The following is a 21,124-nucleotide window of genomic DNA, read 5'->3' as shown; positions in this document are numbered from 1 at the left end:
TAATATTCGAACAATCCTACGGAAACAGTTTAGTCAGGTCTGACTCCGTTTGGCTCAGCAGAGGTGTCCGAATCTCAAACCCAACGACTTCAGTCGACAATATAGTACATTTATAATTTACACTGACGAAAATATGTAATGTTATTTACATAAATATTGTTTTTTTCCTATTATTATCACTATGTATACGTATTTTATTTCATTAAATATCTGATACTGGAGGAAATGGGGAAAAATACATGAATTTCATTGCCATGACCAAAAAACCAAGATTTCCTGAATTTAACTGAAAAAAATCCAAGACTCCAAGCTTGGAGCAGAAACTGAGCAGCACTGTCACCCACCCGTCACCAGCCAGTTGGGTCAAATACTTTTCTTCCAATATTTCCTGACGGTAATATTGCGCTTCCATGGTATGTTTTTATGGTTTCTATAAATGTTTCGTTGTGTTTGAAGTGTGTTCCGCGCCTGTGCTGGGTAAATATGTGGCGTTTAGTGGTGTTTTATGGCGTATGTTAAAGGCTTTTTAACGCTCAAAATTTCCCACCTGGAGTTTTGAGCTTTTTCATTTCAAGATATAACTGAGCCATTATGGTGTCAAAAAGTCGGTTATACTCTTTTAAGCGTGAAATCAATCTATTGAGTGAAATATGTGGACTTTGAAATGGTGTTTGGTGCTGTTGTATAAAGCTCTTATTTTTCTTTATTTTATTTGCTCACGTTTCTGCTTCTCGGTCTAACACGCTGTAGAATGCCCTAAAAGATAGCTCAGACTCCCTGAAATGTGATAAAATACACGCCAAGTGAAAATGGCTTGACTTTATAGGACGTTTTAAGAGATTTATGGGTTAAAATGTTTTGTACTTTTAACGTACTTAATTTAGACCTTTTTTAAAAACCAGTTAAGCTGGAGATATTTTGATATTTTGAAAATTAGTTTAAGTATTTATCACGTCATAAAATAACAAGCATTTGGCCGTGGCTTCGTTTTTGTAAAAGTCATTTTGAAATGAAATGATTTACGTAATTTAGCCGAGTCACCGCCGTTCCCGTTCTCTCTCGGATGACCACAGCCCACCCAGGTAGTGGCTGGCGCCAATTTTCCAAACCCACAGTTCGTCGATATTTTGCCTAATATCTAGTGATTTCTACGTGTTTTCGTGGGTTTCTAGGTTCAGATGTTTAGATAATTGTAGCAGAAAGAGGAAGAAAGTTGAAATAACGGAGGATAAAGAGGAAGAGAGGAGAAAGGGAGGAGGAAGAGGAGCAGCAGCAAAGCTACAATACTTAAGTCACCCTCCATTTCCTGAATATTTTGTCTAATATCTAGTGTTTTGATGTGTTTCTAGGCTCAGACGTGTGGATGGAAGGAGGAGGAGGAAGAAGAAGGAGTAACAATGGAGAAGGATGAAGAAGAAATGAGAAATAAAGGTGGAATAAGAGAAGGAGCCAAGGTGTAATATTTAGGTAAGTTCTTTATAATGCATACTGTTGGTTTTGGGATAGATTTGGGGTATTTTAAGCTTGTTTATTAGTGCTACAGGCTGTTTGGAGTGTTAAAAGTATGTTTTGGGGTTCATTTCGTGTGTTTTCAGTGTGTGTTAGATCTTTTAGGTATATTTTACGTATATTGAGAGTGTGGATTGAGGTGTGTGTGAGTATTAGCATGTTTTGAGTGTGGTTTGGGAGAACTTTGAGGGGTTTGGTTTATTTTGAGTGTTATAAGTGGTGGGAGATGTGTGTTACTGGTCTTTTGGGTGTGTGGGGTTGTTTTTTCAGTATATATTGGGTGTTTCTAGTGAGTTTTGTGTGTTTGGAGGTATTTTAAGCTAACATAACATAACATAACATAAATAATAGGATAACAAAGGGCCACCAGGGCCCATCTAGGTTATCCTGTATTAGTCGCACAGCGACCTCGTCATCAGTACTTAAAGATACACTTACAAGTACACAATACATTATATACTAAATTTAAATATTTGGCCCATTAACAGGGCTAAGTCCTGCAGCGAATTCCTCTACAATCTGTGATCCCCATACATGGGGATCATGTCTTGTTTAACTATAGTAAATTTCTTATAAAAACTATCATGCAGTGCTATACATAATCTAATAAATTTAAGTGCTTATCTAATCTGTTTTTAAACATTGTCAAATTAGTGCTATTTACAACCTTCTCTGGCAATGCATTCCAGAAGTGTACCACCCTATGACTAAAGAAATATTTTCTTCTATCTAACCTGCAGCCTTGCTTTCTAATCTTCCTGCCATGATTTGTAGTCCTACTTCCCTCCTCTAAGGTAAAGAAAGATCTCACATCTATGTAGTTTGTATCTGAGAACATTTTAAATAACTCTATCATATCCCCTCTTATACATCTCCTCTCAAATGAAAACATGTTTAATTCCTTTAATCTATCTCTATACTCCAGGCGCTTTAATGCTGGTATCATCCTAGTTGCTCTTCTCTGAACTGCTTCTAACATGTTGATATCCTGCCTATAATGGGGTGACCAGGCCTGTATGCAATACACTAAATGGGGCCTAACATAGGAATTCTATAAGCTACGCACCACTTCCTTACTTTTATAACTAACGACCACAAATTGTAGAGGATTTTGCTGCAGGACTTAGCCCTGTTGATGGGCCAAATATTTAGAATTATTATATAATGTATTGTGTACTTGTAAGTGTATCTTTAAGTACTGATGACGAGGTCGCTGTGCGACTGATACAGGACAACCTGGATGGGCCCTGGTGGCCCTTTCTTATCCTATTTATTTATGTTATGTTATGTTATATTATGTTAACATTTCTATTTATAAAACCCAGGATCCTATTTGCCCTATTTCTTGCTTCTAAACATTGCTTTGAAAATTTCATAGTCCTGTCTATCACTACTCCTAAATCCTTTCCTTCCTCTACTGCCTCTAGCCAACATCCCTCCATCTCATAGCTAAAGTTTGTGTTGTCTTTACCTAAATGCATAACCTGACACTTTTCAGAATTAACCCCTTCAATACGGTGATGCCTATGTGGGCGTCATGAAGCCTCAGTACCAAATGTGTGTGTGTGTGTGTGTGTGTTTGTTTGTGTGTCAGAATATTAAATTATCTTAACCAAACCTATTCTAATCTTGTGTGTGTGTGTGTAATTCACTGTTTGATTCACTGTTTGATCTGCTGCAGTCTCTGATGAGACAGCCAGACGTTACCCTACGGAACGAGCTCAGAGCTCATTATTTCCGATCTTGGGATAGGCCTGAGACCAGGCACACACCACACACTGGGACAACAAGGTCACAACTCCTCGATTTACATCCCGTACCTAGTCACTGCTAGGTGAACAATTAAGCGCATGCTCAGACAATGGTGTGTCAGGAGCCCGCCGAGCCGCCGCGAGCGCCTGACACCATCAGTGTGCGGCAGGGTTTGATGCGGGAGGCTATTGTCACGGCTCATCACCAAAACACGCTTAAATTTTAAAAAATCTGTGTCGCCATTCAAAAAGGTTGCACCTAGTATATATGGGGTTCAAATTACTCGTAATCAGGAGCTCTATCTCTTGAGGTGGGTAAAAAACACGTAGCTGATTGTGGTGAAGCTTTGCAGTAATACCCTAGATTCTTATACTATTACTACCACTACTACAACAACTACCACTATTCCAGAGGTGCACCATGGCTTGCCACAAAGTCACAACTGGTCCCTGGAGAGCTGCTGGTGGTGACGGGTTGCCTGTGCCCTCTCTGCGGCAAAACTCCACAAATACTCCACTCACCAAGTTCCAGAGGGAGAGGTGAGTGTGTGTGTGTGTGGGAGAGGTGTCTGCAGGTGTGCTGTGAGTGTGGTGGGTGTGTAAGTGTGTTTTTTGTATGTTTTTGTAATGTCAACTATAGCTACCTATGTATAGTGTTTATTTTTTTTGGTGTGGGTTGGCTAGGGTAAACTTATTGTGGGCGTTTTCCAGGTGTGATTTAAGGGTTGTTTGTGGAGTGCAGGTGTGTGTGTGTGTGTGTGTCTGTGTGTGTGTTTTGTTGTGTGATGCAATATTTTAGGTAATTTTGGGTGCGTTTTGGTTAGGTAATGTTTGTCCTGTTTCCTCCATATCTCCCTCCACAGGTTACCTCCAGGCTTTTCCTTCAGTAGACTATTTCCTCCATGTTTCCTCCACCTTCCCTCCAATTTTGAGTCTCCTATCTCACTTCTATGATAGTCAAAATAGTACTTTTCTAAATCTCACTTCAAAACCTGACAATTTTTCTCATTTTCCCTCCGCCACCTCCTTTTCTTTCCTCCATATCTCCTCCACACACCAAGCTGTGTACTGTGGTGGTGTGTGCAGGTGTGGGAAAGGTTTCCGCAGGTGTGGTGTGTGTTTGGTGAGTGTGGGGTGTGTGAAAGCATTTTTTTTCTTACAATTTTGTCTCATAAACCTCATTTTTTCACTTGTTTTGGCCGGAAAATATTTGTCTACTTTTTAAATCCTCCTATTACTACCACCACCACCACCACTGTCCAACCACACCCACAACCACCACAAACAACCAACATTACCACATCAGATGCTCACAAAACCACACCATTTCACTACCACCACCTTCTCCCTACAGGATCACCGGCCGTACTAAAGGAAGTGGCTCTATGTAGGGATGGAACATGGCAACTGCACCAGCTGGGACACACCTAGCCAACTGTGAGTATTGAAGGCTGTTTTAAGGCTGTTTTGGGTTGTTTTAGGGTGTTTGAAGACTTTGAGGGTGTTTTAAGGCTGTTTCAGGATGTGTAATGCTGTTTTAGAGTGTTTTAAGGCTGTTTCAGGATATGTAATGGTGTTTTAGAGTGTTTTAAGGCTATTTTAGGGTGTTTAAGGCAGTTTTAGGCTGCTTTAAGGGTGTTTAACCCATTAACGCCCAGATCTATATCCCGTGTTGAGATTGTAGTACTTTTTGGCAAGCTGTGTGTTTGTAACCTAACCAAGACATGCTGAAGGAAAAATCATGATAACTTAAGTCAAAGCCTAAGTGAGTTGCAGAGGGTGACATAAATGCTCCAGCGGGCGGATCAGTTAGCGTCTCGGCCCCATTGCATATACTTACCTTAGTAAAGGAAAAAATCAAGGTTTCTATACTTTTTTCGTAGTATACTTAGCATCTGCGTATTTTTCTAGTTACAAATTGGGCTAATAGTAATGTTTCAAATTTGTTCCTTTTTATTCATAAATTGTACATGAGCAAAAATGAGTCCTAATACTTGGCATACACATATTTCTCTTTTATATCACTTTCTGCTGCACTGCTGCTATTCATCCACAAAATATACATTACTGTATTTGTTGCTATGAACATTCGACCTCATATTCATGTACGTGTGTGGAAATTTGCAAAACACTCCATGCACAGTGCGACGTCACACTTCAACAGTACAGGTCAAATTTGTAGCAATAACCCTCATCACCACAAAGCGACCTCAGCTTGTACCCAAACCTGATGGATGGGCTTCCCCCTGATAAATTGCTTGAGGCCATCATGACCATAGTATCTCACCATCATTTCATCAACAGATAAAGTCTTATGGAACACACCATACTGCTGGAATGAAGAATTTAGCATATCAATCAGGGGCCGGACTTTGAAAGCCTTGTCTGTGCAATCTTGTGGGCGACTGTTGTTGTCTTGTACATGTAGGTACGCTTTTATCTTCAAGTACTTGTTCCTGGATAGAGCTTAATTGTTTGACAGTATTTTGAGCCACATCACCAGCATCAGACCAGTAAAGTGGTTCGCTAGGAAGAGTGACGTACCCAGAATAGATCAGGAAGCCAATGAAGGCTTTTGGTTCATGGTCTTCCAAGCTAAACAGGGGATCATTTTTCACTGTGTGTGCATAACGGATTGTTTCTCGCTTTATGAGCGCAAAGATGTCGTCGGTGAAATATCCTCAAAGATGTCAACTGGTGTGTGACCGTCAAGTTGTTGGTGCAGTTTGGCCTTCAGCTTTTCGGTTTGGTTTGACATCTCACCCCACTTGAGTACCGTGGTATCATGTGCCTGGAAGTAGAAACAGCACTTTAGTAAATATTTAGCATTACATGCATTTCCAAGTTAAAACTCCAACAGTAATGATGAAAAATCAATGAATTAGTGTTTGAGTAATTCTGGCCACAGACAAATACCTGAGTAAACATGACATAAAGAATCTGGTGAGTACACGTTAATCATCATCATATTACTTTATTAACACAAAACATGACATAATACTAAACAAATAACTAACGCTAACCTTCTTACTCCACACTGGTGTATCAACACAGTCCAGACGTCGTTTTTTCTTCATTCCTTGGCCAGGTTTGTGTGGTATGAATTTCAATGGCACCAGGGACATCTTTTACCATTGGTATAAGTGTATTATCATCATCAACTTCATCCTCATCACTTAGAGAGAGAGAGAGAGAGAGAATGAATATGGAAACGCATAAGGAGAGGGAGAGAGAGAGAATATGTAAACGAATAAGGAAGAGAGAGAGAGAGAGAGAGAGAATATGAAAACGAATAAGGAAGAGAGAGAGAGAGAGAGAGAGAATATGGTAACGAATAAGGCAGCGTTTCTCAATCTTTTTACCCTTGCGTAACCCTTCAAATACATGACATGTCTCAAGGAACCCCTACACAAAAACAAAATTATATACCATATATTTCTCTTTTAATGTGATGTCAAATCCGCTGGGTGGAGGAACTGCGAAGGGGGACCGGGAATCGAGGCGAGCGCATGGGATGGTTTCTCGGGGACAGTGCCGAAGAGTGTATGGTTTTAAATGTGGACATGGAAGTGTGGAGGATGAGGAGCAGCCAGGCAGCCCTGCACTGCATGCTTCCCTCCATACTTTCTCTGTCTTATCTGATCCCTTTGCTGACAAGCGTCCCGGTACTGGTCCGGTCCTGACTGAGGATTTTTGTGGCTTTGATCCTGATGTACCAAGGAATGACATGAGTGGTCTGCACTGCTTCCAGCTCTTCATGTCAGACGAGGTGGTACAGTCGCTGTGTGCGTGGACCAGTGTCCCGGCAGCCAAGCGTTTTGTGGACAACCCAAAAATAAATTACAAAAAGTTTATGGCAAAAAAGTGACTTCATGTCACAAGGGATGAAATGAATGTCTTCCTACGTCAGCACCCCCAACAGAACACGGTGCGGGGGGTGGGGGTTGTGCAGTGCGGGGGTGGCGGAGTCGCTGACAAAGGGTTCATGATAGATGTGCCATTTTGTAAGGTTTTCACACATAAATATCTTTTTTTATTTATTAATTTTTTATTAGTACCCAGCATGTAGCTAATACGTGCATTTCCATTGTGTTTTAACGGACTAAAGAAGGCATTATGGATATCTCCTATCTCAAAGCCCACCAACTATTTGACTGCTAGTGTTCTTATTGATTTAGTGATAATTACTCCTGCAGTGTATCACTTGTGTCACTATGTATCTTGTATTATCACTTCACTTATTCACTTATTCTCTATGTGTCACTGTCAAGCACTTCACTTACTTACCCACTGCTTCAATAACACTCTGAATTTATGGCCTCCGCACACTGAAACACTAAGGTCTCTCTCTCTCTCTCTCTCTCTCTCTCTCTCTCTCTCTCTCTCTCTCTCTCTCTCTCTCTCTCTCTCTCTCTCTCTCTCTCTCTCTCTCTCTCTCTCTCTCTCTCTCTCTCTCTCTCTCTCTCTCTCTCTCTCTCTCTCTCTCTAATATTAATCCAGTTTTATTTATTTCAGATTGTGTTAAGAATATGGAGAAAGACGGACCAAGGCAAGAAGAGGAGGAGGAGGAGGAAGAAGAGGATCAGGAACAGGAACAGGAAGAAGAAGAAGAAGAAGGAAGAGGTGGAGGAATATGAAAAGAGGAGGAGAAGAAGAAAGAGAAAAGAAAAGGTAAAATAATAAATATTGTCATTTCATAAAGTTTTGCTATTTCTCTCTCTCTCTCTCTCTCTCTCTCTCTCTCTCTCTCTCTCTCTCTCTCTCTCTCTCTCTCTCTCTCTCTCTCTCTCTCTCTCTCTCTCTCTCTCTCTCTCTCTCTCTCTCTCTCTCTCTCTCTCTCTCCTCCTCCTCCTCCTCCTCCTCCTCCTCCTCCTCCTCCTCCTCCTCCTCCTCCTCCTCCTCCTCCTCCTCCTCCTGTGCTAATACTATTACTATTATTACTATCCCAGTGTGACCTGTGTGACCTCTGACCTTTGCCGCAGGACTCCTTGGACTGCGACTTCACTGTGACCCGAGAGGAGGTGGCCACTCAACGCTGAGGTCACACGGCTCCCTTCCTTATGCAGGTCAGTGGTGTGGTGTGTGGTGTGGGAGGTGTGGTCAGGTTAGGTAGGTTGGGTTAGCCTGGGTAAGATTTTGACTTCCTATTTTAGGCAGTTTGGCATGTTTGGAGGGTATTTTTAAACAGTTTGGCATGTTTTGAGAGCATTTTGAGACAGTTTGGCATGTTTTGAAAGCATTTTGAGACAGTTTGACATGTTTTGAGGGCATTTTAAGACAGTTTGGAGGGCATATTGAGATAGTTTGGTATGTTTTGAGGGTATATTAAGAAAATTTTGGAGGTTTTTAGGGAAATTGAAGACAGTTTGGCAGATTTGGAGGGCATATTAAGGTAGTTTGTTATGTTTTGAGGAAATTTGAGACAGTTTAGCTGGTTTTGAGGCCATGGTAAAATAGTTTGGCATGTTTTGAACACATTTTAAGACAGTTTGGCATGTTCTAAGGGCATATTAAGACAGTTTGACATGTTTTCATGACATATTAAGAGAGTTTGGCAGATTTTAACTGCAATTTAAGAAAGTTTGACAGGTTTTGATGGCATTTTAAGACAATTTGGCAGGTTCTGATGACATTTTAAGACCCACTGCTTCAATAACACTCTGAATTTATGGCCTCCACACACTAAGGTCTAAGGTCTCTCTCTCTCTCTCTCTCTCTCTCTCTCTCTCTCTCTCTCTCTCTCTCTCTCTCTCTCTCTCTCTCTCTCTCTCTCTCTCTCTCTCTCTCTCTCTCTCTCTCTCTCTCTCTCTCTCTCTCTCTCTCTCTCTCTCTCTCTCATGTTTTGAGGACATTTTAACCCTTGGCTTACGGTGGATGAATTTATTTTCCGTTCCCTACTCACGGGTAATTTTTGAAATATCAGAAATATCAGTTGGTTTCAGTCACTATATGATCCAGTAATTCATTATCGAGCAATGCCAAGAAATAATGACACAGCCCCGCGCCAATCTTCAAATGTCAAGCGGGAAAAATCATGATTACCGATACGATCGCCGTCTCTCTGGACGGAACAATATCATCATTCATGTACGATCACCGTAAGCCAAGAAGGGTTAAGATAGTTTGTCAGGTTTTGAGGACATTTTAACACAATTTGACATCTCCTCCTCCTCCTCCTCCTCCTCCTCCTCCTCCTCTTGTGCTAATACAATTACTATTATTACTATCCCAGTGTGACCTGACCTGTGTGACCTCTGACCTTTTGCCACAGGATTCCCTGGAATGTGACTTCACTGTGACCCGAGAGGAGGTACCTCGGCCACTCAACGCTGAAGTCACACGGCTCTCTTCCTTATGCAGGTCAGTGGTGTGGTGTGAGGTGTGGGGAGGTGTGGTTAGGTTACATTAGGTTAGGTTGGGCGGTTAAGGTTTTGAGGGAATTTTGAGGCAGTTTGTCATGTTTTGAGGGTATATTTAAACAGTTTGGCATATTTTAAGGGCATTTTAGATAGTTTGGCATGTGTTGAGGGTATTTTGAGACAGTTTGATGTGTTTGGTGGGCAGTTTAAGACAGTTTAGTATATTTTGAGACAGTTTGGCATGTTTGAGGATATTTTAAAACAGTTTGACATGTTTTATGGCCATATTGAGATAGTTTGGCATGTTTTAAGGGCATTTTGAGAGTTTGACATTTTTAGGGCATTTTAATACATTTTGGCAGGTTTTGAGAGCAATTTAAAACAGTTTGGCTGGTTTTCAGGGTATATTAAGACAATTTGAGAGGTTTTGAAGTGAATTGAAGACAGTTTGGCAGGTTTTCAGGGCATATTAAGACAGTTTGGTATATTTTGAGGGCAATTTTAGACAGTTTGGCAGGTTTTGAGGCCAATTTAAGATAGTTTGACATGTTTTGATGGCATTTTAAGACAGTTTGGCAGGTTTTGAGGGCATATTAAGGCAGTTTGGCAGATTTTGAGTGCAATTTATATATATATATATATATATATATATATATATATATATATATATATATATATATATATATATATATATATATAGTTAGGCATTTTGCATTATTGTAAATAACAGCATATTCTTATTTGATTTATAATTAACAGTGGTAGTGGTAGCCTTTTCCAAGATATCATACTGGAATAGGTGGAAGCTTGAATTATATATGTATATTGATTTTAATGCAAGTTTAATTTTTGAGTTACTTGTGTTAACCTAAGGATGTAAAATTTCCATAACTAAGAAAGTAACAATTCTGTTTTGTAATCATGTGCATTGTGTATAATTTGTTGCATATTAATTATTTAAGATCATAGCAATACACTAGAAATTTAGAATAAACTAAACATTTTTCTATTTAATTGAAAAGATTAGGTGAAAGCTCATTTTTCTGAATTGGTCTACTAATGTGTAAGTACATCTTTAATTTGAGACAGATTTGGCATGTTATGAAGCCATTTTAAGGCAGTTTGTCATGTTTTGAGGACATTTTAAGACAGTTTGGTATGTTTTGAGGGCATTTTAAGATAGTTTGCCAGGTTTTGAGGAAATTATAAGACAGTGTGATATGTTTTGATAGGATTTTAAGACAGTTTTGCATGTTTTGAGGTCAGTTAAAAAAGTTTGACATGTTTTAACGGCATTTGAGTTGCGTTCAGTTCAGTTTACAAAATAGTGAAGGTGACTCAATATAAAAAGTGCACCTCTCATTACAGGAAAGTCAAGTCCCTGAATGCTGCCAAGGAGAGACACTGCTGCTGGAACACTGCACCACCAAGCCAAGACAAGACAAGCGACAACACAACACAAGCCTTCTACAACACATACAGCCATCAGCAACACCCAGAGTACAAGACAACACCTGGAGCCATGAAGAATAGTTAGGATAGATTAGCAGTTTGGCATTTTTAATTATAAGGACATTTTAAGACCATTTGACATGTTTTTATGGTATTTTAAGACCATTTGGCATGTTTGTATGGTATTTTAAGACCATTTGGCATGTTTTTATGGTATGTTAAGACCATTTGGCATGTTTTTATGGTATGTTAAGACCATTTGGCATGTTTTTATGGTATGTTAAGACCATTTGGCATGTTTGTATGGTATTTTAAGACCATTTGGCATGTTTTATGGTATTTTAAGACTATTTGTATGTTTTATGTTTTATGGTATTTTAAGACCATTTGACATGTTTTTATGGTATTTTAAGACCATTTGGCATGTTTTTATGGTATTTTAAGACCATTTGGCATGTTTTTATGGTATTTTAAGACCATTTGGCATGTTTTTTATGGTATTTTAAGACTATTTGGCATGTTTTATGGTATTTTAAGACCATTTGGCATGTTTTTGAGGGCATTTGAAGAAAGTTTGGCTATGGTAATACCCTTTTTGACATTAACCCTTCAGTACCATGACACATTTCCATATTCCTTGTGGTGACTATTTGGTGATTTTGTACAGCTTCACAAACTCATGTGTGGATGAAAATTGTGAAGACTGTGGCCATTAATTTTGTGACCTTCATAGACCTTCAATAATGTCAATAAAATGGTCTAATGGTGCACAAATCTCAAGGTAAAATGTGTCCCAGTACTGAAGGGGTTAAGAAGGGTGTATGGAGGTGACAAGATTAATGGGCACAGTCTTCACTATTTCAATCCCCCACATGAGTTTGTGAAGCAAGTGTTGGATTCTCTGGACAAAGATGCAGTGTGCTTGTTAAGAGATTGACTCAGCACTCACTCACTCCTTCACTTACTGAACTCAGAGGAATGAAGAATGTGCATTGTTGCTGCTTGTGTGTCAGACAAAGGCCTGTATTCACAAACACTTTGGTGTCTCAACAACACGCCTTCCAAGGCCACAGAGATCACTGGCAGGGTTTTCATGAGTGTTTCTCCACTTAATATTGTAGAAATGTCACTCTGCCTCAGGAACCATAAAATACCCTTATTCTCTCACCACCACTGTTTTCCAAGGCCACACAGATGACTGGCAGGGTTTTCAAGACTGTTTCTCCACTTAATAATACAGAAATCTTGTCATTCTGCCTTTACAACTCTCTCTCTCTCTCTCTCTCTCTCTCTCTCTCTCTCTCTCTCTCTCTCTCTCTCTCTCTCTCTCTCTCTCTCTCTTCTCTCTCTCTCTCTCTCTCTCTCTCTCTCTCTCTCTCTCTCTCTCTCTCTCTCTCTCTCTCTCTCTCTCTCTCTCTCTCTCTCTCTCTCTCTCTCTCTCTCTCTCTCTCTCTCTCTCTAATCTCTCTCTCTCTCTCTCTCTCTCTCTCTCTAATCTCTCTCTCTCTCAAGGTAAAATGTGTCTCTCAGTACACTATTAATCTTGTCACCTCCATAGAAATCTCAAGGTAAAATGTGTCCCAGTACTGAAGGGGTTAAAAAATGTGTCCCAGTACTGAATGGGGTACACAAATAGTGAAGATGTGTCCCAGTTATTCTAGTGCCTGGCCATTAGATAGATTTCCAAGTGTCAATAAAATGGTCTAATGGTACGCAGATCTCAAGGTAGAAATATGTCCCAGTACTGAAGGGGTTAAAATAGTGAAGACTTGCCATTATTCTTCTGCCCTCTATAGACCTTTCCTGATGTCAATAAAATGTCTAATTGTACACAAATTTCAAGGTAAAAATGTGTCTCAATGTTGAAGGGGTTAAAATAGTGAAGAATGTGGCCATTAGTCTTCTGACGTCTATAGATCTTTCCTACTGTCAATAAAATGGTCTAATGGTACACAAAATCTCAAGATGTTCCAGTATTAAAGGGGTTAAAATAATGAAGAATGTGGACGTTAATCTTCTGACCTCTGTAGACCTTTCCTAATGTCAATAAAATGGTCTAATGGTACAGAAATGTCAAGGTAAAAATGTGTCCCAGTACTGAAGGGGTTAAAATAGTGAAGACTGTGACCATTAACCTTCTGATGTCTATAAACTTTTCCTAATATCAATAAAATGGTTTAATGGTACACAGATCTCAGGGTAAAAATGTGTCCCAGTACTGAAGGGGTTGAAATAGTGAAGACTGTGGCCATTAATCTTGTGATCTCCATACACCTCTCCATTTTATTGATATTAGCAAGGGTCTATGGTGGTCAAAGGATTAATGGCCACAGCCTTCACTATTTTAATCAATTCAGTACTGGGACACATTTTTACCTTGAGATTTGTGTACCATTAGACCATTTTAATGACATTAGCAAGGGTGTATGGAGGGCACAAGATTAATGTGTGTGTGGTTTTAAAAATGTTGTTTTCATGTATATTATTACTATTTGATTGTTTACTTTGATTGCTCTCTCTCTCTCTCTCTCTCTCTCTCTCTCTCTCTCTCTCTCTCTCTCTCTCTCTCTCTCTCTCTCTCTCTCTCTCTCTCTCTCTCTCTCTCTCTAGTTTGGCAGATTTGGAGGGCATATTAAGGTAGTTTGTTATGTTTTGAGGAAATTTGAGACAGTTTAGCTGGTTTTGAGGCCATGTTAAAATAGTTTGGCATGTTTTGAAGACATTTTAAGACAGTTTGGCATGTTCTAAGGGCATATTAAGACAGTTTGACATGTTTTCATGACATATTAAGAGAGTTTGGCAGATTTTGACTGCAATTTAAGAAAGTTTGACAGGTTTTGATGGCATTTTAAGACAATTTGGCAGGTTCTGATGACATTTTAAGACCCACTGCTTCAATAACACTCTGAATTTATGGCCTCACACTGAAACACTGAAACTCTCTCTCTCTCTCTCTCTCTCTCTCTCTCTCTCTCTCTCTCTCTCTCTCTCTCTCTCTCTCTCTCTCTCTCTCTCTCTCTCTCATGTTTTGAGGACATTTGAACCCTTGGCTTACGGTGGATGAATTTATTTTCCGTTCCCTACTCACGGGTAATTTTTGAAATATCAGAAATATCAGTTGGTTTCAGTCACTATATGATCCAGTAATTCATTATCGAGCAATGCCAAGAAATAATGACACAGCCCGCGCCAATCTTCAAATGTCAAGCGGGAAAAATCATGATTACCGATACGATCGCCGTCTCTCTGGACGGAACAATATCATCATTCATGTACGATCACCGTAAGCCAAGAAGGGTTAAGATAGTTTGTCAGGTTTTGAGGACATTTTAACACAATTTGACATCTCCTCCTCCTCCTCCTCCTCCTCCTCCTCCTCCTCCTCCTCCTCCTCCTCCTCTTGTGCTAATACAATTACTATTATTACTATCCCAGTGTGACCTGTGTGACCTCTGACCTTTTGCCACAGGATTCCTGGAATGTGACTTCACTGTGACCCGAGAGGAGGTGGCCACTCAACGCTGAGGTCACACGGCTCTCTTCCTTATGCAGGTCAGTGGTGTGGTGTGAGGTGTGGTGTGGTTAGGTTACATTAGGTTAGGTTGGGCGGTTAAGGTTTTGAGGGAATTTTGAGGCAGTTTGTCATGTTTTGAGGGTATATTTAAACAGTTTGGCATATTTTAAGGGCATTTTAGATAGTTTGGCATGTGTTGAGGGTATTTTGAGACAGTTTGATGTGTTTGGTGGGCAGTTTAAGACAGTTTAGTATATTTTGAGACAGTTTGGCATGTTTGAGGATATTTTAAAACAGTTTGACATGTTTTATGGCCATATTGAGATAGTTTGGCATGTTTTAAGGGCATTTTGAGAGTTTGACATTTTTTTAGGGCATTTTAATACATTTTGGCAGGTTTTGAGAGCAATTTAAAACAGTTTGGCTGGTTTTGGTATTTAAGACAATTTGAGAGGTTTTGAAGTGAATTGAAGACAGTTTGGCAGGTTTTCAGGGCATATTAAGACAGTTTGGTATATTTTGAGGGCAATTTTAGACAGTTTGGCAGGTTTTGAGGCCAATTTAAGATAGTTTGACATGTTTTGATGGCATTTTAAGACAGTTTGGCAGGTTTTGAGGGCATATTAAGGCAGATTTTGGCAGATTTTATAGTATATATATATATATATATATATATATATATATATATATATATATATATATATATATATATATATATATATATATATAGTTAGGCATTTTGCATTATTGTAAATAACAGCATATTCTTATTTGATTTATAATTAACAGTGGTAGTGGTAGCCTTTTCCAAGATATCATACTGGAATAGGTGGAAGCTTGAATTATATATGTATATTGATTTTAATGCAAGTTTAATTTTGAGTTACTTGTGTTAACCTAAGGATGTAAAATTTCCATAACTAAGAAAGTAACAATTCTGTTTTGTAATCATGTGCATTGTGTATAATTTGTTGCATATTAATTATTTAAGATCATAGCAATACACTAGAAATTTAGAATAAACTAAAATTTTTCTATTTAATTGAAAAGATTAGGTGAAAGCTCATTTTTCTGAATTGGTCTACTAATGTGTAAGTACATCTTTAATTTGAGACAGATTTGGCATGTTATGAAGCCATTTTAAGGCAGTTTGTCATGTTTTGAGGACATTTTAAGACAGTTTGGTATGTTTTGAGGGCATTTTAAGATAGTTTGCCAGGTTTTGAGGAAATTATAAGACAGTTTGATATGTTTTGATAGGATTTTAAGACAGTTTTGCATGTTTTGAGGTCAGTTAAAAAAGTTTGACATGTTTTAACGGCATTTGAGTTGCGTTCAGTTCAGTTTACAAAATAGTGAAGGTGACTCAATATAAACAGTGCACCTCTCATTACAGGAAAGTCAAGACACACTGCTGCTGGAACACTGCACCACCAAGCCAAGACAAGACAAGCGACAACACAACACAAGCCTTCTACAACACCTACAGCCATCAGCAACACCCAGAGTACAAGACAACACCTGGAGCCATGAAGAATAGTTAGGATAGATTAGCAGTTTGGCATTTTTAATTATAAGGACATTTTAAGACCATTTGACATGTTTTTATGGTATTTTAAGACCATTTGGCATGTTTTTATGGTATTTTAAGACCATTTGGCATGTTTTTATGGTATGTTAAGACCATTTGGCATGTTTTTATGGTATGTTAAGACCATTTGGCATGTTTTTATGGTATGTTAAGACCATTTGGCATGTTTTATGGTATTTTAAGACCATTTGGCATGTTTTTATGGTATTTTAAGACCATTTGGCATGTTTTATGGTATTTTAAGACCATTTGACATGTTTTATGGTATTTTAAGACCATTTGACATGTTTTATGGTATTTTAAGACCATTTGGCATGTTTTATGGTATTTTAAGACCATTTGGCATGTTTTTATGGTATTTTAAGACCATTTGGCATGTTTTATGGTATTTTAAGACCATTTGGCATGTTTTTGAGGGCATTTGAAGAAAGTTTGGCTATGGTAATACCCTTTTTGACATTAACCCCTTCAGTACCATGACACATTTCCATATTCCTTGTGGTGACTATTTGGTGATTTTGTACAGCTTCACAAACTCATGTGGGGTGAAAATTGTGAAGACTGTGGCCATTAATCTTGTGACCTTCATAGACCTTCAATAATGTCAATAAAATGGTCTAATGGTGCACAAATCTCAAGGTAAAATGTGTCCCAGTACTGAAGGGGTTAAGAAGGGTGTATGGAGGTGACAAGATTAATGGGCACAGTCTTCACTATTTCAATCCCCCACATGAGTTTGTGAAGCAAGTGTTGGATTCTCTGGACAAAGATGCAGTGTGCTTGTTAAGAGATTCACTCAGCACTCACTCACTCCTTCACTTACTGAACTCAGAGGGAATGAAGAATGTGCATTGTTGCTGCTTGTGTGTCAGACAAAGGCCTGTATTCACAAACACTTAGCTGTCTCAACAACACGCCTTCCAAGGCCACAGAGATCACTGGCAGGGTTTTCATGAGTGTTTCTCCACTTAATATTGTAGAAATGTCACTCTGCCTCAGGAACCATAAAATACCCTTATTCTCTCACCACCACTGTTTTCCAAGGCCACACAGATGACTGGCAGGGTTTTCAAGACTGTTTCTCCACTTAATAATACAGAAATCTTGTCATTCTGCCTTTACAACTGTCTCTCATTCTTCTCTCTTTATTCTCTCTCTCTCAATTTTCTCTCAGGGTTTTCTCTCTAGAAATCTTGTCATTCTCTCTCTCTCTCTCTCTCTCTCTCTCTCTCTCTCTCTCTCTCTCTCTCTCTCTCTCTCTCTCTCACAAATCTCAATGATCTGTGTCAGTACTGAAGGGGTTAAATAGTGAAGACTCTGGCTATTAATCTGGTCTCATAGATCTTTCTAATGTCAATAAAATGGTCTAAAATCTCAAGGTAAAAATGTGTCCCAGTACTGAAGGGGTAAAATAGTGAAGATTATGGCCATTAATCTTCTGCCTTCAATAGATCTTTCCAAATGTCAATAAAATGGTCTAATGGTACACAGATCTCAAGGTAGAAATGTGTCCCAGTACTGAAGGGGTTAAAATAGTGAAGACTTGCCATTATTCTTCTGCCCTCTATAGACCTTTCCTGATGTCAATAAAATGTCTAATTGTACACAAATTTCAAGGTAAAATGTGTGTCAATGTTGAAGGGGGTTAAAATAGTGAAGAATGTGGCCATTAGTCTTCTGACGTCTATAGATCTTTCCTACTGTCAATAAAATGGTCTAATGGTACACAAAATCTCAAGATGTCCTAGTATTAAAGGGGTTAAAATAATGAAGAATGTGGCCGTTAATCTTCTGACCTCTGTAGACCTTTCCTAATGTCAATAAAATGGTCTAATGGTACAGAAATGTCAAGGTAAAAATGTGTCCCAGTACTGAAGGGGTTAAAATAGTGAAGACTGTGACCATTAACCTTCTGATGTCTATAAACTTTTCCTAATATCAATAAAATGGTTTAATGGTACACAGATCTCAGGGTAAAAATGTGTCCCAGTACTGAAGGGTTGAAATAGTGAAGACTGTGGCCATTAAAATAGTGAAGACACCTCTCCATTTTATTGATATCTTGGTCAAAGGATTGATCTCCATACAGGGTCTGATTAATGGCCACCTTTTTATTTTATTATTGATATTAGCAAGGGTCTATGGTGGTCAAAGGATTAATGGCCACAGCCTTCACTATTTTAATCAATTCAGTACTGGGACACATTTTACCTTGAGATTTGTGTACCATTAGACCATTTTTGACATTAGCAAGGGTGTATGGAGGGCACAAGATTAATGTGTGTGTTGTTTTAAAATGTTGTTTTCATGTATATTATTACTATTTGATTGTTTACTTTGATTGCTCTCTCTCTCTCTCTCTCTCTCTCTCTCTCTCTCTCTCTCTCTCTCTCTCTCTCTCTCTCTCTCTCTCTCTCTCTCTCTCTCTCTCTCTCTCTCTCTCTCTCTCTCTCTCTCTCTCTCTCTCTCTCTCTCTCTCTCTCTCTCTCTCTCTCTCTCTCTCTCTCTCTCTCTCTCTCTCTCTCTCTCTCTCTCTCTCTCTCTCTCTCTCTCTCTCTCTCTCTCTCTCTCTCTCTCTCTCTCTCTCTCTCTCTCTCTCTCTCTCTCTCTCTCTCTCTCTCTCTCTCTCTCTCTCTCTCTCTCTCTCTCTCTCTCTGAATATTTGTTAACTTGAAAAGTTGTTTAAAAATAATTTGTGAAGTTGAAATTTCTTAAAATTTTGCAAAGTTGAAAATTCATGTTAATATTTATTGTATATTATAAATTGATGTTAATATTGATGTTAATATTTATTGTATATTAAGTTGAAAATTATTGTAGACTTAAATTCTTTTATATATTATTTATTATTAAGTTGAAAATCATTGTAGACATTTTTTTTTTATACTGTTAAGTTGAAAATTTGTCTATTTATTGTTAGACTTTTTCACCATAGGATTTTGCTCACTTTTTATACTCAAGTTTTTATTTTTAAGTTGAAAATTTGTGTAGACTTTCTCTGTATTCTTTGTATATATATTGTTTTATTCAGTTGAAAATATTTGTGGGTTTTTTTTTGCAGGCAATGTGTAATAATGTCAAAATTGAATAAAAGTGTAGGGAGACTCTTGTATTTAATTTTAGCTCCAATATGCATCCACCTTATCTCCGGAGACTCTTTAGAGTATTTTCGACTTAGCACGATTTTTAGGGCCCGTTTTCGGCTTTTTTTTCTTTTTTTACGATTTTTTTTTTTGCCATTTTTTCTAGATTTTTACCATTTTTAGTGTTTTTTTGGCCAGTAGTGCTGCTGTATTTTATGTAGACCGTTTGAAGATTTTTCAGCCAGATGGTATTTTGGGACCATTTTACATTAAGTTATTGATGTCATGTAACTTTTTCGCTTTAGTTTCATTTTCTAACAACCACTTTTTGTATTGCTTATGATAATAAATAGAAAAAGCTTCAAATCTAGCGCGTTTTATTTCTGGGGTGTGATCGTTTAGAGCGAGTGTAGGTGGTGGTCAATGGAGGCAATATTGGTGTGTCAGACGGATCCAAGCCAGCTTGAGGCGACTACTCACTGAAACCACCCACAACCCACAAATATTCCCAGGAAAGGAAATTTAACAAAACCCACAAATATTCCCAGGAAAGGAAATTTACCGAAACAAAAAGATTTCTTTACACATTATTATTCAGTAGAGACAACAGATCCAAGCTTCAAGTACAGTGACACCACCATAATGAGGTGGTAGTGGCAGCAAGCGTTGAATAGGAGGATGTCTGCTATGCGAAGCTGAATCTCTGGACTGCGGTGGTGGAGTTAGTGGTGGTGGTGTAGCAGGTGTTTGCCAGGCCGCTGCGAGGCGAAGTCCCTCAGTGCCAGTAGTGGCGACGGCGGCACGTGTATTAGCGGGACGGCAGTGAAGGACCAATGCGAGGCAGTGCCCCTCCGAGTAGCGGTAGCAGCGGCGGCAACGGTCAATGTAGGCGCAGTGCGAAGCCAAAGAGTCCTTCCCTGATGGTGCAGGACGCATGGGATCGCTGCAGTCATGGCTTCAGATCACCAACTCCTGTAATGGAGAAAAATTAACTGATTATCTCCATATGTACCACGCCACACTGTCCTACAATACACACTTCACTGCCTCAGTCAGCCTCTCACTCGCCCTCCTCGATCGTTATTCCACTTACACTCCAGTTACACCCTTCTCCCTCGTTCTCCTCCCAGCGTCTCCCGTGTGACGTAGCATCCTGGCCCTTCATCCTGACACTCCCATCCCTTCATTCTCACATCTCCCACGCCAGTCTCAGGAAACCACACCACGTCAAACCCCCTCAAACTTGCCCCACACCCGATCCTCACACCCACACAACCAATCTTGACACATTCATCTACCTGGTTAGTGGAATCTTCCGTGTCTGCCGTCATCTGTAGGTTCTCGTCTCCAATCCTCCGCCTCACCACACCTGCCTCGCCTCTATCACCCACTCATCCAGCCAGTCTCCCTCAACGGCGGCAGCGGCGGTGGCGGAGGCAGAGGTTGGTAGTGAGCGTTGTCCGTTAAGTGCAAGGTAGACGAGGCTCATTACCGCTGTGGAGTCAGGCCTTTGGATCGTCAACGCCTGTAATGGACAAAAATAACCATGAACAAAGCAGTACCTTGTTTACTAATTATCCCTACAGCTAACAAGCAAGATAGCCCTAAGCAAACTCCTTCACTGCCTCAATCAGCCTTTCACTCTTCATTCTACGTATTCTTACCACCACCACCAATACCACCACGAAAACATGAACAGCAGTATCTTTTTCACTAATTATCTCTAAATCTAACGCCACATTATCTTATACTCCTTCACTGCCTCAGCCTAATTCATCTCTATCTTGACCAACACCACACATTCCCTTCACGTCTTCACTTCCATCCATAATGTGCCCTAACTCACTCTAAACACTTTATTCCCC

The 21,124-nt window shown here is 39.3% G+C and overlaps 2 long non-coding RNA genes across 3 annotated transcripts in view; one reads left to right on the top strand and one right to left on the bottom strand.

Moving 5' to 3' along the window:
• Positions 1-1,406: 1,406 nt before the first annotated feature.
• LOC123502305 lies at positions 1,407-7,830 on the top strand. The gene is made up of 4 exons (XR_006673908.1): positions 1,407-1,467; positions 3,673-3,800; positions 4,615-4,697; positions 7,776-7,830. It is a non-coding gene; the product is annotated as an uncharacterized LOC123502305 (long non-coding RNA).
• A 12,004-nt stretch (positions 7,831-19,834) lies between these two features.
• The window catches only part of LOC123502306, a 5,871-nt gene continuing 4,581 nt past the window's right edge, over positions 19,835-21,124 (bottom strand). For both annotated transcript variants that reach the window (XR_006673909.1, XR_006673910.1), the window contains exon 3: positions 19,835-20,784. This is a non-coding gene — a long non-coding RNA (uncharacterized LOC123502306). The remainder of the gene's footprint in view (positions 20,785-21,124) is intronic.

Source organism: Portunus trituberculatus, chromosome 11, assembly GCF_017591435.1.
Source record: "Portunus trituberculatus isolate SZX2019 chromosome 11, ASM1759143v1, whole genome shotgun sequence".
NCBI lineage: Eukaryota > Metazoa > Arthropoda > Malacostraca > Decapoda > Portunidae > Portunus > Portunus trituberculatus.
Note: the sequence above shows the minus strand (reverse complement) of the source record. Positions and strands in the feature narration are given on the sequence as shown.